This window comes from Rhodamnia argentea, chromosome 8, assembly GCF_020921035.1.
Source record: "Rhodamnia argentea isolate NSW1041297 chromosome 8, ASM2092103v1, whole genome shotgun sequence".
Taxonomy (NCBI): domain Eukaryota; kingdom Viridiplantae; phylum Streptophyta; class Magnoliopsida; order Myrtales; family Myrtaceae; genus Rhodamnia; species Rhodamnia argentea.
In genome coordinates, this window is record NC_063157.1 from 8,540,494 (window position 1) to 8,557,292 (window position 16,799).

Genomic DNA, 16,799 nt, shown 5'->3' on the forward strand with positions numbered 1-16,799 from the left:
TACGTCTCCTGGCCTCCTCCTTTGTCTCATGCTCTGGTGCGTGTCACCTTTCTGACGCCCAATGTGGGACTCAGCCTGAGTGTTTCACGGTCCCAGAAAAGAAGAAGAATTTATGGCAGACTTGGAAGACTCGTGGAGAAAAACCTCCAGTGGCTTAATGATTTTGATTAGGAGTTCAAATTCAATCCTTACCAAGAAAGCTTTTGCAGTCACTTGGCTTAGAGAAACCACAATCAAATCTGTGCCAGAGAACGAGTAAAAACTCTTGACCAAAACTAGAAACGCGAGCCTTGGTGTGAAGCAAGAATCCATGGTCCCAATACTCCTGCTCTTTCGTTCTTACCCATGCGAGACAGCCCAAGAGACAGATAAAACACACTCTATACACGAATGAGTGAATCCAATTAAACTGAACCGGAGTTGGCTTCATTGAATGGCGCCTTATGTCCTGCATTTTGAAGCTTGAACTGGTCTCAGTGACAACGTTGTCTTTGAAGCTATTGGTCCAGTTTTAGGACCTTGACCTGAGAGTTGCAAGGATTGCGAGCGCACGGTCACGCTTCTTTAGTCAACATATGGAGATAGTCACATATTTCCTCTTCCTCTGAGCCCAACATTGCCTCAGGTGTTGGCTACTGGGTAAACTCCACAAACAGGCTCCTACAACTCCTCTTTCAGACAAAAAAAAAGTAAAAAAAATCTCGAAGAAGTCAGTAGTGACGCATACGCAGTTAGTGAAAGAGGGTAAATATTATTTGGCGATCAGCAGTGCAGTGTTAGGTTTAAAGAGAGCATTGCTGGTAATAAGGTAGTCACCAGAACCTTTTTAGGAGGACAGCGCCCAAGGGAGACATTTCTTTTTTTTTTTTGGTCCAATCCCAAGGGAGACATTACACGTTTAAGAGGGTAGAGAAATCATTTCAACTTTCAATTTTAGGAGCTCTCTCAGATTGAGGAAGCTCCTCCAAAAATAGGCGTATGCCATTTTATCGTGACGAGCACACGGTATTCTTTAGTAAAAGGCGAAAGAATAGTTCGCTCTGTGCTCATCACATGGCTGCGTGACTTTTCAGACTCTTGCACCTCGTGTTTTGTTGCTGGCCTTGTTGCCCCTGTTCTTGCCTTTCATCCTATGTGGGACGTTCCTTAGGACGAACTAGGAGAAGCTCCTTTCGTTGCTTTTATGCTTAATTCGTATTTTATAGCTACCAAAGGATTGCAAACTCAACACTATTTCATCGTTGATATCACGTGTTTGTATTACTCGCTGAATAACGTATTTTTTTCCTTTTTCTTTTTTTTTTTTACTTCAAGTTTAAATTAAGTGGGTCTACGACGCCGAACTCACTATTCGAAATCAAGATTTCATGCCAGCCTCAGTTATTCGGTCCAATTTTTTCTATCTATAAGACTAACTCTGTCTATTGACAAGGATCAAAATCTGCACGATTTTACGAGTCCGTCCTATCTTATCAATTTTACCCTAAACAACGACAGCTCAAAGCAATTTTGCAAACCATCCAAACCGATCAACTGATTTCGGATCCTCATGAGAAAAAGTTTGTAGCTTTAGGCTCCGTTCGTTTCGCAAAAAATGAAGTGTTTCTGGAAAATGGTTCCTAGAAAGTCATTTTTCAATGTTCGGTTGAAACCTGAAAATTAACTAGAAAATATTCTCCACCATTCGGTAAGGAAGATCAATTTCCTCCATTCACTCCTTTTAATAATTTTCAATTATTTTTTTTCTTTTTAAAAAATTTCAAACTTTAATTAATTTTCTATTTTCTTTTGTCTCTTTTTTTTTTCCCTTCTTCTTCTGCTAGTCGATGGCCACGACGACCTGCCGCAGGTGAGGCTCGAGCTCGCCAGATTCCAGCGAGCTGAACCTCACCGGATTTCTTTTTTCATAAAAAGACTCCACTGCGCATTGGATGATAGAACAGAGCCACTCAGCACAAACAAAGCCGCGAAACACAGACAGAGCACTAGCTTGGTGGAATCTTCGCTTCAGCCTGATGTTTGCTTGGCTCCTACAGCTGCAACTCAACAGTAATTCACCAACACCAACACAGGGAGACATTATTCATCTCCCATCTCTATTCATACACAACGGCTAACTCTATGCACAACACCAATCTTAATCAAATTAAAGCCAGTCGCCCGATGTAGTAAACACGGAAATTACAAGTTGGTTATGTCGACATAAAACAATTTTCAGTCTCGAAGACACTTCAATCAGTTTCCTCACCTGGTTATTGTTACAATCAAGTGACGACCGATCAAAGGATGAAGTTCTTTTTTTTTTTTTGGGGTCAAGGATCAAAGGGTGATGTTATCGGTTGCACCACAGCAGGACTCTATTTGACAGCAATCGCCATAAAGGTTTGAAGGCTGGCTCCATTAGAGCATCAAATGCTCACAGTTAGAATCAAAGATTATGGGGGACCCCAAAACGAAAGCCGTAGACATCTTTCTCAATGTGAGCATTTGCCGTCACTTTGGCTTAGAGAGAGCACAATCAAATCTGTGCAAGAGAACAAGTAAAAACTCAAAAACTAGAAACGCAAGGCTTGGTTCGAAGCAAGAACCCATGCGAGAGAGCCCAATAGATGATCAGATATTACTCTACATATGAATAGGCCGGCCGGGTGAAATGAACTGTCAGTTTGTTCATTCTTTTTAATTGGTACAGCAGTTGCAAGAAACAATTGCTCCACTTTGAAGCCTGAACTGGTCCCAGTGATAACGATGATTTGAAGCTTATAATCCAGTTTTTGAGCCTGAAAATTATGGCACTGTTGTTGTCCACTTCTCCTTTCTTTGAACAGTGATATGGATCTTTATCATCCCAAACAGGGCGACCAATTTTCCAGCGGTCCAATATGGGAAATGGGTTGAAATAAGCCTACCTATCAGATCCCATCTTAAACCGAAGTATGAATTGATTCCTTAATTGCGTGAATAACAAAACCCAAATCTGACTTAATCTCATGTACTGCTTGAGCAAATACGACATGGAACTAATTTTTAGTAATAAATATTTCATGCGAGCCACAGTTATTTGGTCCAATTTTTTGCGGGACTAACTCTGTCAATGGACAAAAATCGAAAACCGCACGATCCTATCCGGTCTTACCAATTTTACCTTCTTAAACCGCAACAGCTTAAAGCAATTTTACAAATCATCAGAGACTGTTCAACCGATTTCAGATCCTTACAAATGAAACCCGTAGCTTTGATAACGAAAAATTCCAAAAGCCAATTTAGGATCTCAGGGAAATTTCCGTCGGGTCGGGTTTAGGTTGTTGTTGTGGTGGGTGGGTTTGAAAGGAGACATGAATTTGCGGGATTGAAACAGAACATGTTGGCGGGGGTCGAGACGGCAGCATTCGGATTTTGGTTCAGAGTTCGAATCCCGTCCTTACAAGAAAGTTTTTGCAGTCACTTCACTTAGCTTAGAAGAGCAATCTTTCAGTGTGTTGTTTGCTAGTCAGAAACTAGAAATGCAAGGCTTGGTGTGAAGCAAGAACCCATCGTCCTGTTAAACTGAACCGGAGTCGTTCATCTTTCCTTCTTAGGACAGCAGCTGCAAGAAACAATTGGTTTGAAGCTAATAGTCTGATTTTCGGGCCCGAAAGTTGCAAGGATTGCGAGCGCCCGATCATGGCTCTTTAGCGAAAGGCGAAAGAACACATGGAAATGGTCACATATTCCTCTTCCTCTCAGCAAGGAGAACTTACATAGACAGGTTGACAATGGTTAAGACCTGGGACGACTTCAACAGCACGACAGGGCACTAAAATAACTGAATCCAGAAACACTAAATCTCATGGTGGAATCATTTATCCATGTCTTGAAATCTCCGTTTCAAGGGGCTAGAAATCATTTTAACTCCGAATTTTAGGAGCTCCCCCAGTTTGAGGAAGCCCCGCCAAAAATTGGCATATGCCATTCATCGTGACGAGCACACGGTATTCTTTAGTAAAAGGCGAAAGAATAGTTCGCTCTGTGCTCATCACATGGCTGTGTGATTTCCCCAATCCTACGACCTCGTCTTTTGGCACTGGCCTTGCTGCCCATGTTCTTGCCTTTCATCCCATGTGGGACGTTCCATAAGAAGAACTGGCGCAGGGCCTTTGAGGTTCATTCCTTTTAAGCTTTTACACGTTTTTTATAAGTATTATACTATTGTAGAATTGCAAACTTGATATTGATGTGTTTGTATTATATACTTAACAACATACTGTTTTCACGTTTTGTAACTTCTGTTAGGTTTAGTCCAGGGTTTCAGGTTCTGGTTTCGGTTTGCCGGTTCCCAGTCCGGTTCCCAATGCTACTTTTTCAGGAACAGCAGGTTCCGGTTCCGGTTTCGATTTGCCGGTTCCCGGTCTGGTTCTAAGTTTTAATGAACCAGGGTCCGGTTCCCCGTTCTACTTTTTCAGGAACTGCAGGTTCCGGTTCCGGTTCCCGGTTCTTAGTGGAACCGGAACCGGAACTGGAACCGGAACCGAAATCGGAACCTGAAAACCCTGGACTAAACCTAACAGAAGTTACAAAACGTGAAAACACAAAAAGACTTGGAGAGCACGGTGAGACAGTGTTGCGGCTCATTCGTGATTCATGAAATACTTGAGACCTCGCGACCTCACGACCTTCTGTCCCCTGCAACCGTCAACCTAGCGTGCGACCTCCCGTCCACCGGTTCCATCACCGCCGACTGTCCCTCTCCGGCAAAGCTCTCTCCTTTTCCAGTTCTCACTTTTCCTCCCCGAGATCCCCAATTTTCACCTTCGCCGGTCGCACGACCTCTCGTCCACTGGCAACCATCCATCGCAGCTTCATCAACTTCTATAAATCAGGTAATGTATATGCGTTGTTTTGATTGTAGTCGGAACAGAAAGTTCAGACTTCCATGTTCAAGCATGTGTCGGTCCATAATCTGTTCGAAACAAAATGCCCCATCCAACTTTCTTGTAGATCCCTGTCCCATAATCTATCGAACATGACTGCCTTGCCATGATAGCTTTGTTCTAGATCTCTGTTGTTAGATTGGCTCACTTCTATTGCTGTTCGCCTATTTGAATGTCCATCTTTTGGTTTTCAATTTATAATTAGTGCATTCAAGAAATGATAGGCCATGGTGTCGTTGCGAAGAAGGTCGAGCTGAGAAAAATGATAAGAGTAAAGAGAAGAGAGACAGAGAGAGAAGCAAAATATAGGGCTGCAGGGTGGGCTAGGCGTTACAGTGAAAAAAAAATGTGCTTTTTTGTTTTTTCGATGACTTATACATTATATGGTCGGATTGACTTCATTCAGCTTCCCATTAGGCTAGGGCACTTTGGACCCTTTTGCTTCAGCAGGTTTTTGAATCTTGAATTCTTGATAGCCACCATTTATGCTGAATCATACATATTGTTATGTAATTCGACATCTTGAATTTTTTTCGTTAAGTTCATTGTTTCAATAATATTGTCTATATGAATGTCTTCTGTTTTGATGCAATGGGAGTTATTTAGGCAAGTTACGGGTTCCAGTTTTCCGGATACCCCGAAACCCGTGACGGGGTAGGTTCTAGGTTTCATGGTGTACAGAGTAGGTTTCAAGTTTTAAAAAATGAGGAACCTGTTCTAGCGAGTAAGTTTCGGGTTCCACCTAGAACCTACTTGGAATTTGGAACCGCTCATCCCTACGAAGGTTGGCCCATGACCCACGAGGGAAGAAGTGCGTAAGGAGAGAAAATAATTGTTTGGAAAAATCATGTTTGCCGTCAGAAGTGCTCACTTTACTGTTATAACTTTTCAAACAATCACTTAAGTGTCAAAACTTTTAGAAACGAAAATATTTGATAGCGATATCCTTCGAGCTTTTTATTGCCCCCGATTTGAGAATTTGGAACTAATCATGTTGTCAATCCAAACTCTAACCACTCTTTTCAATTATAAACCTAAATCAATGCTTCACTTGGAATACCACATTGGCTGCCTTCCTACTTTGGTGGCCCCTCGCCATCCCCACCCCCATCGCCATCACTATTATCTTCTCTCTCTCTCTCTCTCTCTAAGTCCTTGGCACCCATCATTCCTCCCTTCATTATTTATTCTAAAATAATGCTACATGAGATTTTGTCACGACACAAGTGGCTGATGGCACTTGAAAATGATCGATTTTTATGAATTGTCCCATTTAAATGATCACTTAAAAGATTATAGCACCAAATGAGTGTCGTCATTTCTCCTTTATTTAAAAAGAGTTATGGCGTGTGTCATTCTAGGAAGAGTGAGCATATTTCTCAATTATCCGAGACGGTAAATGGGCTGAATTTAGCTTATTTATCGAAACCCATCTTAAAATAAAATCCAAATTCATTCATCAATCGCTTGTATACAAAAGCCCAAATCCGACTTCATCTTATGTAGCATTTGGGCAAACACGACACCGACCTCGTTTTTCGGAATCTCTTATGTCATGTGAACCCCAATTACATGATCCAATTTTTTTGTTTTTGGGACTAACTCTCTTGATGGAAAAAGATCAAAATGCGCACGATTTTATGACTCTATCGAGTCTTAATTTTATAGGCCCAATATCGGTGAATCGTCGAACACTATTCAGCCTATTTCGGATCCTTATAAAAAAGAACCCTAGTTTTAATAAGTGAAAATTCCAAAAACCAATTTAAGGATCTTATGGAAAATTCGGTCGCGTGAGGTTGAGGTTGTTTTTGTGGTGGGTGGGCTCGAAAAGGAGACATGAATTTGCGAGACATTGTCACCATCATAAAAAGACACCAATGCACAGTGTGCAATGGAACAGAACAACTTAGCACAAATAAACCCGAGAAACATAGACTGAACGTCTTTTGCCACCACCCCCTGAGTGTTTCACCATCGCCTATTAAGCAGCAAACCAAAAAGATAACGACTGGACAACATAATACACTGAGAAGCAAATAGTTTTCGACTGGGCTTGGGTGGGGTGCGCCAGGCAAGGGCTGTAGTGCAACGCCCGAGCGACGCGCGAGAGGCCCAGCAGCAAGCTACTGTGACGGCCTCTCCCCCTACAAAAATTAATTTAATATCATGTGGACCGATGGCCCACGTATCAGATATTAAACTGATAAGAACAGATACTACACTTGATCTTAGCCAAAAGGCCGAGAAAGGTATGCTTTGAAATGTTTTCCAGCCTCCTGTTTTGTCCCCTGCTCTGGCCCGTGATTCTTTTCCTGCTCCCTATGTGGGACTCCTCCTCTTCATGGTTTTTCTTCGCGAAAAAGGAGAACAATACCAGACTTGGAAGGCTCATAAAAACCGGCAGCATACTGATCTTGGTTCAGAATTCGAATCCCCCAGCCTTACAAGAAAGTTTTTGCAGTCACTTGGCTTAAAAGAACAATCGATCTTTGTGTTTTTTGTTAGTTGGTCGCGATTGAACACCGATCCATCTGGCTTATGGCGAGGCAGAGAAAAAGCCGACACTTGGACACTAAAAACGCAAGGCTTGGTGTGAAGCAAGAATCCAGGGTCGTATTACTCCTGCTCTTTCGTCGCGGGAGGCGAAGGGATGACATATGGATTGTCACATTTTCTTCTCCTCTAAGCCCGACATTATGACAGGTGTTGGCTGCTTTGTTCAGCAAGGAAAAACACCATAAATAGGCTCTCCAGGGTTTTAAAGCTCTTACAAACTCCAAGATAGTATCACGGCCGAACAAAATTCTCGTACCAGGACAGGTCATGACACGCCTTACGAGCAAGGCCGTGATACGAGCATGAACCATGCACCGTGGCCAACGAGCGACCCGAGTTGACCAACCAGGAACGACCCAACATTGCCCAGCATGAGCCAAGGTGGCCGAGCGTGTGACACCGCAATGCACATGCGAAAGGCTTTATGTAGCCAAACATTTGGTAAGCAAATTGAACAAGCACCAACCTTGGGCACAATTATGATGCCACACTGGCGCAAAACGCTTCCAGCTTTGAGTTTATCCAGGGTAACTTGAGCTCCCAGTCGAAGATACTCAAGAGAGTGCAACACATCAGAAGCAGTGAGGTACTCTTTAAACATCCTGGAAATCTGAAAATTCAACAAGTAGTTTCAAGATTCTGCAGTAATGGCATACTGTCTTATAATCTAGTAAAAGATGATTACTACCAACTGGCAGGACAAAAGAGAGAACTGCAATGTCAACAAAACAGGAAAAGCAACTTGTTATTTGTTCACGTGCTACCACAGATTCGCAGAACGATGACTTATGTCCACACAAAACAATTGTCTGTCTCAAAGACACTTCAATCAGTTTCCTCATCCCGTAACTGTTACAGTTGAGTGACCATCTATTAAAGGATTATGTTAATGGCTGTACCGCAGGAGGACTCTCTTAGACAGCAATCACCATAGAGGTCTGAAGGCTGGATTTTTCTCACATGATTTGTGAGGTATGGCATGGATACTCATGATCCAGCCAAATCTCAACTTAGAGAAAATCAACCCTGGAAAGAGGAAAATGGAAAAGAAGGTATTGAGTTGCACTCTAGTCAACGACATGATTGAAAGAAAAGGGACATTGATCGCAATTAAGCGAGATAAGTACACCGTGAGTGCCATAACTTGTGTACGATGTTAACTTGAACGTCATAACTTTCAAAACATTCACTTTGAGTGTCATAACTTTTACAAATCGTTTACTTAAGTGCCATAACTTTCAAAAATCGTTCACTTAAGTGCTACGTCAACTTTTCTGGCATCCACGTCAGCTTTTCGGCATGCCACGTCAGCTTTCCGGCTTGCCAAGTCAGCTTTTCCGGCGTCCACGTCAGCGATGGTACTCAAGTGAATGATTTTTGAAAGTTATGGCACTTAAGTGAACGTTTTGACAGTTATGGCACTGATAATGTACTTATCCCCAATTAATCCCTTACAACATGACAATACTGTGAAAAGAAGTACCTAGCTAGAACATGTGATTCTGTCAAGGTGAGACATAAAATTTTCCGCCTGATATGAGAACTCTTTTCACCTGGTGATAAGCCAAAAAATTAAACCACTGAACTGCATACTTCCTTGGACAGTGAAAGCTGAATTCCTTAAAAGAAAATAGGCAAATCCGTTTATCTCAAAACATTCATCGAAATTGTATCAATGCCGTCTCTGATAAGTATTGACCTCCCAGCTTGTACCCGTGCTCTGGCTCCATTAGAGCATCCAATCCAACCTTTACCAAGAACAATGTCGGACGTTTCGTCTGAGAACTGGTGCAAATGCTAACAGCTAGAATCAAAGATAATGGTGGACCCCAAAACGAAACTGCAGACATCTTTCTCAATGTACCCATCTAAGGGATTTTAATCCAAGAACAGAGAAACCATTTACCACTACTTTCCCTAATTCAGTCAAAGATATAACATGGGAACCAGAATGACCAAAAACTTAAGGACGAGATCGAATACCTTTTGCAGAAGTGGCTGAGATAAAAGACAGTTTCTCAAAATTGCAAAATTTGTCTCTTCAGTGGCCTCTGGTTGATTTCCAACCCTGCCAAACCATTCGGTATTGTCAAGAAATCGCAAAAGAGAAACGAGAAATGAGAGAGGCATCGGTAAACAAGGTTTGGTTTTTTGGAATGAGCCATTAAAGCCAAATGTTTTGAATAGAAAGAGAAACTCACAAGAGTTAGTCAAAATACCATTAATTAGCATCATCTTCTCGTACTAACTAACAAACCAAATATATGCTTAAGCCACAGCTGCAACGATAGAAAAATATTAGTGAAGCAAATTCATTTTAACTGTTTCACGTCCCACAAAAGAAGAATAGTTAATAGCAGAACCTGGAAGACTCCTGGAAACGTCAGTGGAGAGGATGGAAACACAGAATATACCGATTTTGGTGCGGAGTTCGAATCCAACCCCTCATAAGGAAGCTTTTGCAGTCGCTTTGGCTTTAGAAAACACAGAATACACTGGTTCTGTGTTGCCGTCTGCTTTTTGGTGGTGATTGAAGACTTAATCCATTCACTTACGATGAGGCAGGAAAACAAGCAAAAAACTCAGAAAACTAGAAATTGAACTATCAATTTTAGGAGCTCCCTCAGTTTGAGGAAGCCCGTCCAAAAATAGGCGTATGCCATTTATCGTGACGAACACACGGTATTCTTTAGTAAAAGGCGAAAGAACAGTTCGCTCTGTGCTCATCACATGGCTGCGTGGTTTCCCTGATCCTATGACCTCGTCTTTTGTTATTGGCTTTGCTGACCATGTTCTTGCCTTTCATCCCATGGGGGACGCTCCTCAAGAAGAATTAGTGGAAGCTCTTTTCATTACTTTTTACGCTTATTCGTGTTTTACAACTACTAAAGAATTGCAAACTCAATACTACTTCATTTATAATATACTGTGTTCGTATTACTCACTGAATAACATATCGTTTTTTTATTTTACTTCAAGTTTAAATTAAATGGGTGGTAAATTATTCTATCTATGCCGCTAAACTCGCTTTTCGAAATCACTATTTCATCTGAGCCCCACTTATTTGGTTCAATTTTTCTATCTATTGGACTAACTCTGTTGATGGACTAGGATCAAAATCTGCACAATCTTTCCAATTTTACCATCTTAAATCGCGGGCTTAAACCAATTTTACAAAAAGATTGTTCAACCGATTTCAGACTCTTACGAAAAAAATTTGTAGTTTTAACAACGAAATTTTCCAAAATCCAATTGAGGATCTTACGGAAATTCCCGTCAGGTTGGGTTAGATTTCCTTTTTTTTTTTTTTTGGTGGTGCGTGGGTGGTTTGAAAAGGAACCATGAATCTGTGGGACATTCACCATCATAAAAAGAATTTGTTCCTTATATACTCCTCGTTAACCAAGCTTCCCGTGAAGAACACCATTCAATCTTCAAATTAGCTGTTTACAAAATGATGAAAAAATCACATAGCCGTTGAGGTTGAAAAGCCAAGATTTGAAAGGATTTGTTTGCCCATATAATCAAATCCTTGAATCCACAAATCAAAGGTAATTATGTACGAGGTGATTGCCAATTAATCACGATTCCTCGTATGAAAAGTTACGAGAATATCTTTTAGCTTGTTGGTCAATCAATTAAGAATAAGTTTATAACAATTAATGAGAATCACTTGAAGATCTAGAATACATCTGCCACAAATAATTGATTATAACTTGAGTGAGCCTACTTCTCTCCACGAAACCTGCTTCTATAATAATATAAGCATTTAGCATATTAAATACATAAGGCATAATTATATATTCATAAAGTGTCCTCAAAGTATTTCGTAGTCTTTTTAGGATAATATAAAAGTTTTGGCAACTTCAAAATTTAATATAATTTCTCCATACGCCGAAGGTTGGCCTATGGAAGAAGCATAAAAGTACGGTTTTAGAATACATAAGGAAAGAAAATAATTGTTTGGGAAAATCAAGTTTGTAGTCAGAAGTGCTCTCTTTGGTGTTATAACTTTTCAAATGATCATTTAAGTGCTAAAACTTTTAAAACGAAAATGTTCCATAGCAATGTCCTTGAAACTTTTTCTTGCCCCCAATTTGAGAATTTGGGACTAATCATGTGGTCGATCCAAACTCTAACGACTCTTTTCCATTGCAAACCAAAGTCAATGCTTCACTTGGACACCACATTGGCTACCTTCCTGCTTTGGTGGCCCCCGCCACCCCATCACCGTCATCATTATCTTCTCTCTCGTCAAGTTCTGGGCGCCCATAGTTCCTCCCTCCATAATTTATTTTAAAATAACAGCACATGAGATTTTCTGACGACTAAAGTGGCTGATGTCACTTGAAAATCGATTTTTAGAAATTGTCACAATTAAATGATTGCTTAAAGATTATTGCATCAAGTGAGCGCCCTCATTTTTCCTTTAATTAAAATATGTTACGAGCCTTTCTCATCCTAAGAAGGGCGATTGGATTTCTCAATGATCTAATAAGATAAATGAGTTGAATTTAGCTTATACAAAAGCCCAAATCTGACTACGTCTTATGTTAGCGTACGGGCAAATACGGCACAGATCTCATTTTACGGAATCTCTATTTCATGTGAGCCCAAGTTACTCGGTCGAATTTTTTTTATTTTTGGGACTAACTCTGTCGATCGACAAAGATCAAAATGTGCACGATTTTATGATTCTTTGGAGTCTTAATTTGCAAACCATTGAACACTGTTCAGCTGATTTCGGATCCTGATGGAAAAAGAATCGATAGTTTTAATAAGGGAAAATTCCAAAAACCAATTTAGGATCTTAGGGAAAAATCTGTCTTGTGGTGGTAGGTAGATTTGGTGGTGGGATGGGTTCGAAAAGCAGGCATAAATCTTGTGGGACATTCTCACCATCACAAAAAGACAACAACGCAGCGTGTAATGGAACAGAACTCAGCACAAATAAACCCGAGAAACATAGACCGAGCAGTATAATACACTGAGAAGCAGATAGTCTTTTGCTACCGCACTCTCAAAGGCATTTTACCATCGCGTATCAAGTGGCAAACCAAAAAGATGGCGACTGAACAACACAATACACCGACAAGCAAACAGTTTTGACTGGGCTTTGGTGGGGTGCGCCAGGCAAGGGCTGTAGTGCAACGCCCGAGCGACTCGCGAGAGGCCCAGTAGCAAGCTACCGTGATGGCCTCTCCCCCTACAAAAATTAATTTAATATCATGTGGACCGATGGCCCACGTATCAGATATTAAACTGATAAGAACAGATACTACACTTGATCTTAGCCAAAAGGCCGAGAAAGGTATGCTTTGAAACGCTGTCTAGCCTCCTCTTTTGTCTCCTGCTCTGGCCCGTGATTCTTTTCCTGCTCCCTGTGTGGGACTTCTCCTTTCATGGTTCTTCTTCGCGAAAAAGGAGAACAATACCAGACTTGGAAGGCTCATAAAAACCGGCAGCATACTGATCTTGATTCAGAATTCGAATCCCCCACCTTACAAGAAAGGTTTTGCAGTCACTTGGCTTAAAAGAGCAATCCATCTTTGTGTTTTTTGTTAGTTGGTCGCGATTGAACACCAATCCGTCTGGCTTATGACGAGACACAGATAAAGCCGACACTCGGAAACTAGAAACGCAAGGCTTGGTGTGAAGCAAGAATCCAGGGTCCTATTACTCCTGCTCTTTTGTCGTTACCCATGTGAGAGAGCCCAAGAGAAGACAGGATACTACTCTATGTATGAATAAGTAAAGCCGATTAAAATGAACCGGAGTTGGTTCTTTCAATGGCTCCATATGTTGTGCATTTTGAAGCCTGAACTGGTCCAATGATAGCGTTGATTTGAAGCTAATAGTCCAGTTTTCAAGCCTGAAAGTTACAAGGAATGCAAGCGCACAGTCACAACTCTGTAGTGAATGAGAAAGAACATGCCACAGGTGTTGGCTACTTTTCACCAAAGGAAAAACTCCATAGATAGGCTCTCTCCGGTTTTAAGATCTTTCAACTCCAAGTTAGTCACGTACACCCTGTTAATCAAAGAGGGTATCATTTGGTGCTCAGCAATGCAGGGTTAGGGATTCTGGCGTGGTCGAACGTGGTCGATTGAACAATGGTTAAGACTCCAGACTAATCCAACAGAAAAATATTGTGCTTAAGGAACAGAATCCATAACCGGAAAACTTGGAATGACTTGTGAGCATGCTGATACGTCGGGGTGGAAACATTTGCATAGCTAAGTACAGCTAGTTCAATATCTGGATGCTAATAGCCTCGTTCCAAATTCAAAGCGAAAAGAAATACCGGATTGCTGAGCTGGCTATCAATTTTGTCAGAGATCTTCAGGCCAAGAAGGACAAGTATTTGTCTATGAAGGAAGAGTTGAGAGAACTCAAGAAGAGAGGAGGGCATTTGCAATCTCAGATTCCAAGTCGCCGGTTGTGCAAGACATCGATGAACAGTTTCTCGGCTCCAATCTTGGCCCCGAAGTTGTTAGCCACCTCGAGTTGAAGAACGCGGCAATAGTTCGGATAATCACTGAGCATAAAATCGTGGCGGACTCGATTTCCACTGTTTCGAAAGAGATTCAGACTGTCAGTGTTGAACTCCTGGGATTGGAACTGAAGAGGAAAACTTCCGCCAAGCAAGTGGGCTGAAATCATCCATAAGCACGCATGGCTCCAAGGCTTTCCTTTGAGATATCTGTCTAAAGTTCAAATTTATGATGTGGAGACTTATTCCAGTTTCTACTTCAAGGTTTCGCGATGTCTGAATCTCTCACAAAAGCATCGAAACGCAGCCGACTCTCTCATACGTGTTGCTCGGTAAGTTGGAAAACAGTTATGAAGGAAACTGTTTCCTTTACATCTCCAGAAGTTTTCTGAGTCATTGCCGTGGGAACTCTTATTCAGCCATTTACTTCTGATAGATGCATCAACGAGAGAGGCAGAGAGAGACCACTACTTCTGAAGTTAAGAGAATTCACAACGCAATCACCCAGTCCATGGATCAAGTTTGTGCGCATCAGATGTTAACAAAAACTTTGCTTTCACTAGAAAAAACTTTTCTTGCTTCCTTCCACACGCAACTGGTCCCAATTAAATCCGCTAATCTGTCAAAATCGTATCAAAACAGAGAAAAGAAAGGCCGCCAAAGAGTTTGCATCTGCATCATTGCTATTTGAGGAAGGGAACAGATGACATACACCGTTCTCTAGTCTAGTTAACAACATGATTGAAAGAAAAGGGAACACTGATGGCAATTAAGGCCTTACAACGTGACAACATTGTGAAAAGAAGTACCTAGCTAGAACATGTGATTCTGTCAAGGTGAGACATAAAATTTTCCCCCTGATATGAGAACTCTTTTCACCTGGTGATAAACAAAAAAAGTAGACCACTGAACTTCATACTTCCTTGGACATTGAAAGCTGAATTCCTTAAAAGCAAATAGGCAAATCCGTTTGCCTCAAAACATTCATCGAAATTGTATCAATGCCGTCTCTGATAAGTATGGATCTCCCAGCTTATACCCATGCTCTGGCTCCATTAGAGCCTCCAATCCAACCTTTATCAAGAACAGTGCCGGACGTTTCCTCTGAGAACTGGTGCAAATGCTAGCAGCAAGAATCAAAGATAATGGTGGACCCCAAAACTAAACTGCGGACATCTTTCTCAATTTACCCATCGAAGGGATTTTAATCCTAGAACAGAGGGACCATTTGCCACTACCTTCTCCCTAATCCAGTCAAAGATATAACATGGGAACCAAAACAACCAAAAATTAAGGGCGAGATGAAATGCCATTTTGCATTCTCAAAATCAAGAAATTGTCTCGTCAGTGGCCTCTTGTTGAATTCCAACCTGGCCAAGGACCATTCAGTATTGTAAAGAAATCGCAAAAGAGAGACGAGAAACGAGAAACAAGAGAGGCATTGCTTGACTACAAAACCAAAATCTGACTTCACGTACTGCTCGTGTAGATATGATACGGAAGTCATTTTCAGTAATCGATATTTCATGTGAGCCCCAGTTAATTGGTCCAATTTTTTCGTGGACTAACTCTGTCAATGGTCAAAAATTTAAATAAATAAATAAATAAAACAGACCACGATTTTACAGTTCACCCGATTTCGGATCCTTACGAAAAGAACCGTAGCTTTAATAACAAAAAATTCCAAAATCCAGTACAGTATCTTTGGGAAATTTCCGTCGGATAGGGTTTAGGTTGTTGTTGTGGTGCGTAGGTTTGAAAAGGAGACATGAATTTGCGGGACAATCACCATCGTAAAAAAGACTCCAATGTTCCGACCAAAGGAAAAAAAAGACTCCAATGCAGAATGTATAATAGAATAGAACCACATAGCACAAATAAACCCGAAAAACACAGGCAGATCACTAGTCTTTTGAATTCTTCGCTTCAGCAATGATGTTTGCTTGGCTCCTTCAGCTACAACCTAACAGCCATTCACCAACAGTTATTCTTCCCTGTGTGGGACTCCTTTTCATAGGTTTCTCAATGAAGAATAGCAGACTTGGAAGACTCATGAAAACCTCCAGTGGAGTTGGCATAAGAGAGGATTGAAACAGAACATGTTGGCGGGGTCGGAGACGGCAGCATACGGATTTTGGTTCATAGTTCGAATCCCGTCCTTGCAAGAAAGATTTTGCAGTCACTTCACTTGGGTTAGGAGAACAATCTTTCTGTGTGTTGTTTGTTAGTCGGTGGCGATCAAAACACAAATCCATTTTAATTACGATGAGGCAGAGAACAAGCCGACACTCGGAAACTAGAAATGCAAGGCTTGGTGTGAAGCGGGAACCCATCGTCCAATCAAACTGAACCGGAGTCATTCATTTTTCCTTGTTAGGACAGCAATAGCAAGAAACAATTTCGATCAGTCATGGTTCTTTAGCAAACGGCGAAATGGAGATAGTCGCATATTCCTCTTCCTCTCGGCAAGGCGAAATTACATAAATAGGTTGACAATGGTTAAAAGACTTGAGACTGATTCAACAGCAGGGCAGTGCTCTCAAAAAACTGAATCCAGAAATCATTTCGACTCTAAATTTTAGGAGCTCTCTCAGATTGAGGAAGCTCCTCCAAAAATAGGCGTATGCCATTTTATCGTGACGAGCACACGGTATTCTTTAGTAAAAGGCGAAAGAATAGTTCGCTCTGTGCTCATCACATGGCTGCGTGGTTTCCCTGATCCTATGACCTCGTCTTTTGTTATTGGCTTTGCTGACCATGTTCTTGCCTTTCATCCCATGTGGGTCGCTCCTCAAGAAGAATTAGTGGAAGCTCTTTTCATTACTTTTTACGCTTAT

At 41.3% G+C, this 16,799-nt stretch overlaps 2 long non-coding RNA genes and 6 other non-coding genes across 8 annotated transcripts; 1 reads left to right on the forward strand and 7 right to left on the reverse strand.

Annotated features, from left to right (window-relative positions):
* Nucleotides 1-228: 228 nt before the first annotated feature.
* On the reverse strand, nucleotides 229-12,903 carry LOC125316240. Its single transcript, XR_007199545.1, has 3 exons — nucleotides 12,580-12,903; nucleotides 1,076-1,083; nucleotides 229-239 (listed from the first exon to the last, which is right to left on the reverse strand). It is a non-coding gene; the product is annotated as an uncharacterized LOC125316240 (long non-coding RNA).
* LOC115736826 lies at nucleotides 946-1,059 on the reverse strand. The gene has a single exon (XR_004014944.1). It is a non-coding gene; the product is annotated as a U5 spliceosomal RNA (small nuclear RNA).
* LOC115736824 lies at nucleotides 3,908-4,025 on the reverse strand. The gene has a single exon (XR_004014942.1). It is a non-coding gene; the product is annotated as a U5 spliceosomal RNA (small nuclear RNA).
* LOC115736576 lies at nucleotides 5,733-10,182 on the forward strand. Its single transcript, XR_004014909.2, has 3 exons — nucleotides 5,733-5,744; nucleotides 8,052-8,055; nucleotides 10,056-10,182. It is a non-coding gene; the product is annotated as an uncharacterized LOC115736576 (long non-coding RNA).
* Nucleotides 6,971-7,166, reverse strand: LOC115736818. The gene has a single exon (XR_004014936.1). It is a non-coding gene; the product is annotated as a U2 spliceosomal RNA (small nuclear RNA).
* Nucleotides 10,087-10,205, reverse strand: LOC115736825. Its single transcript, XR_004014943.1, has one exon. It is a non-coding gene; the product is annotated as a U5 spliceosomal RNA (small nuclear RNA).
* LOC115736829 lies at nucleotides 12,589-12,784 on the reverse strand. Its single transcript, XR_004014947.1, has one exon. It is a non-coding gene; the product is annotated as a U2 spliceosomal RNA (small nuclear RNA).
* Nucleotides 12,904-16,552: 3,649 nt separating the features above from the next.
* Nucleotides 16,553-16,666, reverse strand: LOC115736827. Its single transcript, XR_004014945.1, has one exon. It is a non-coding gene; the product is annotated as a U5 spliceosomal RNA (small nuclear RNA).
* Nucleotides 16,667-16,799: the final 133 nt, after the last annotated feature.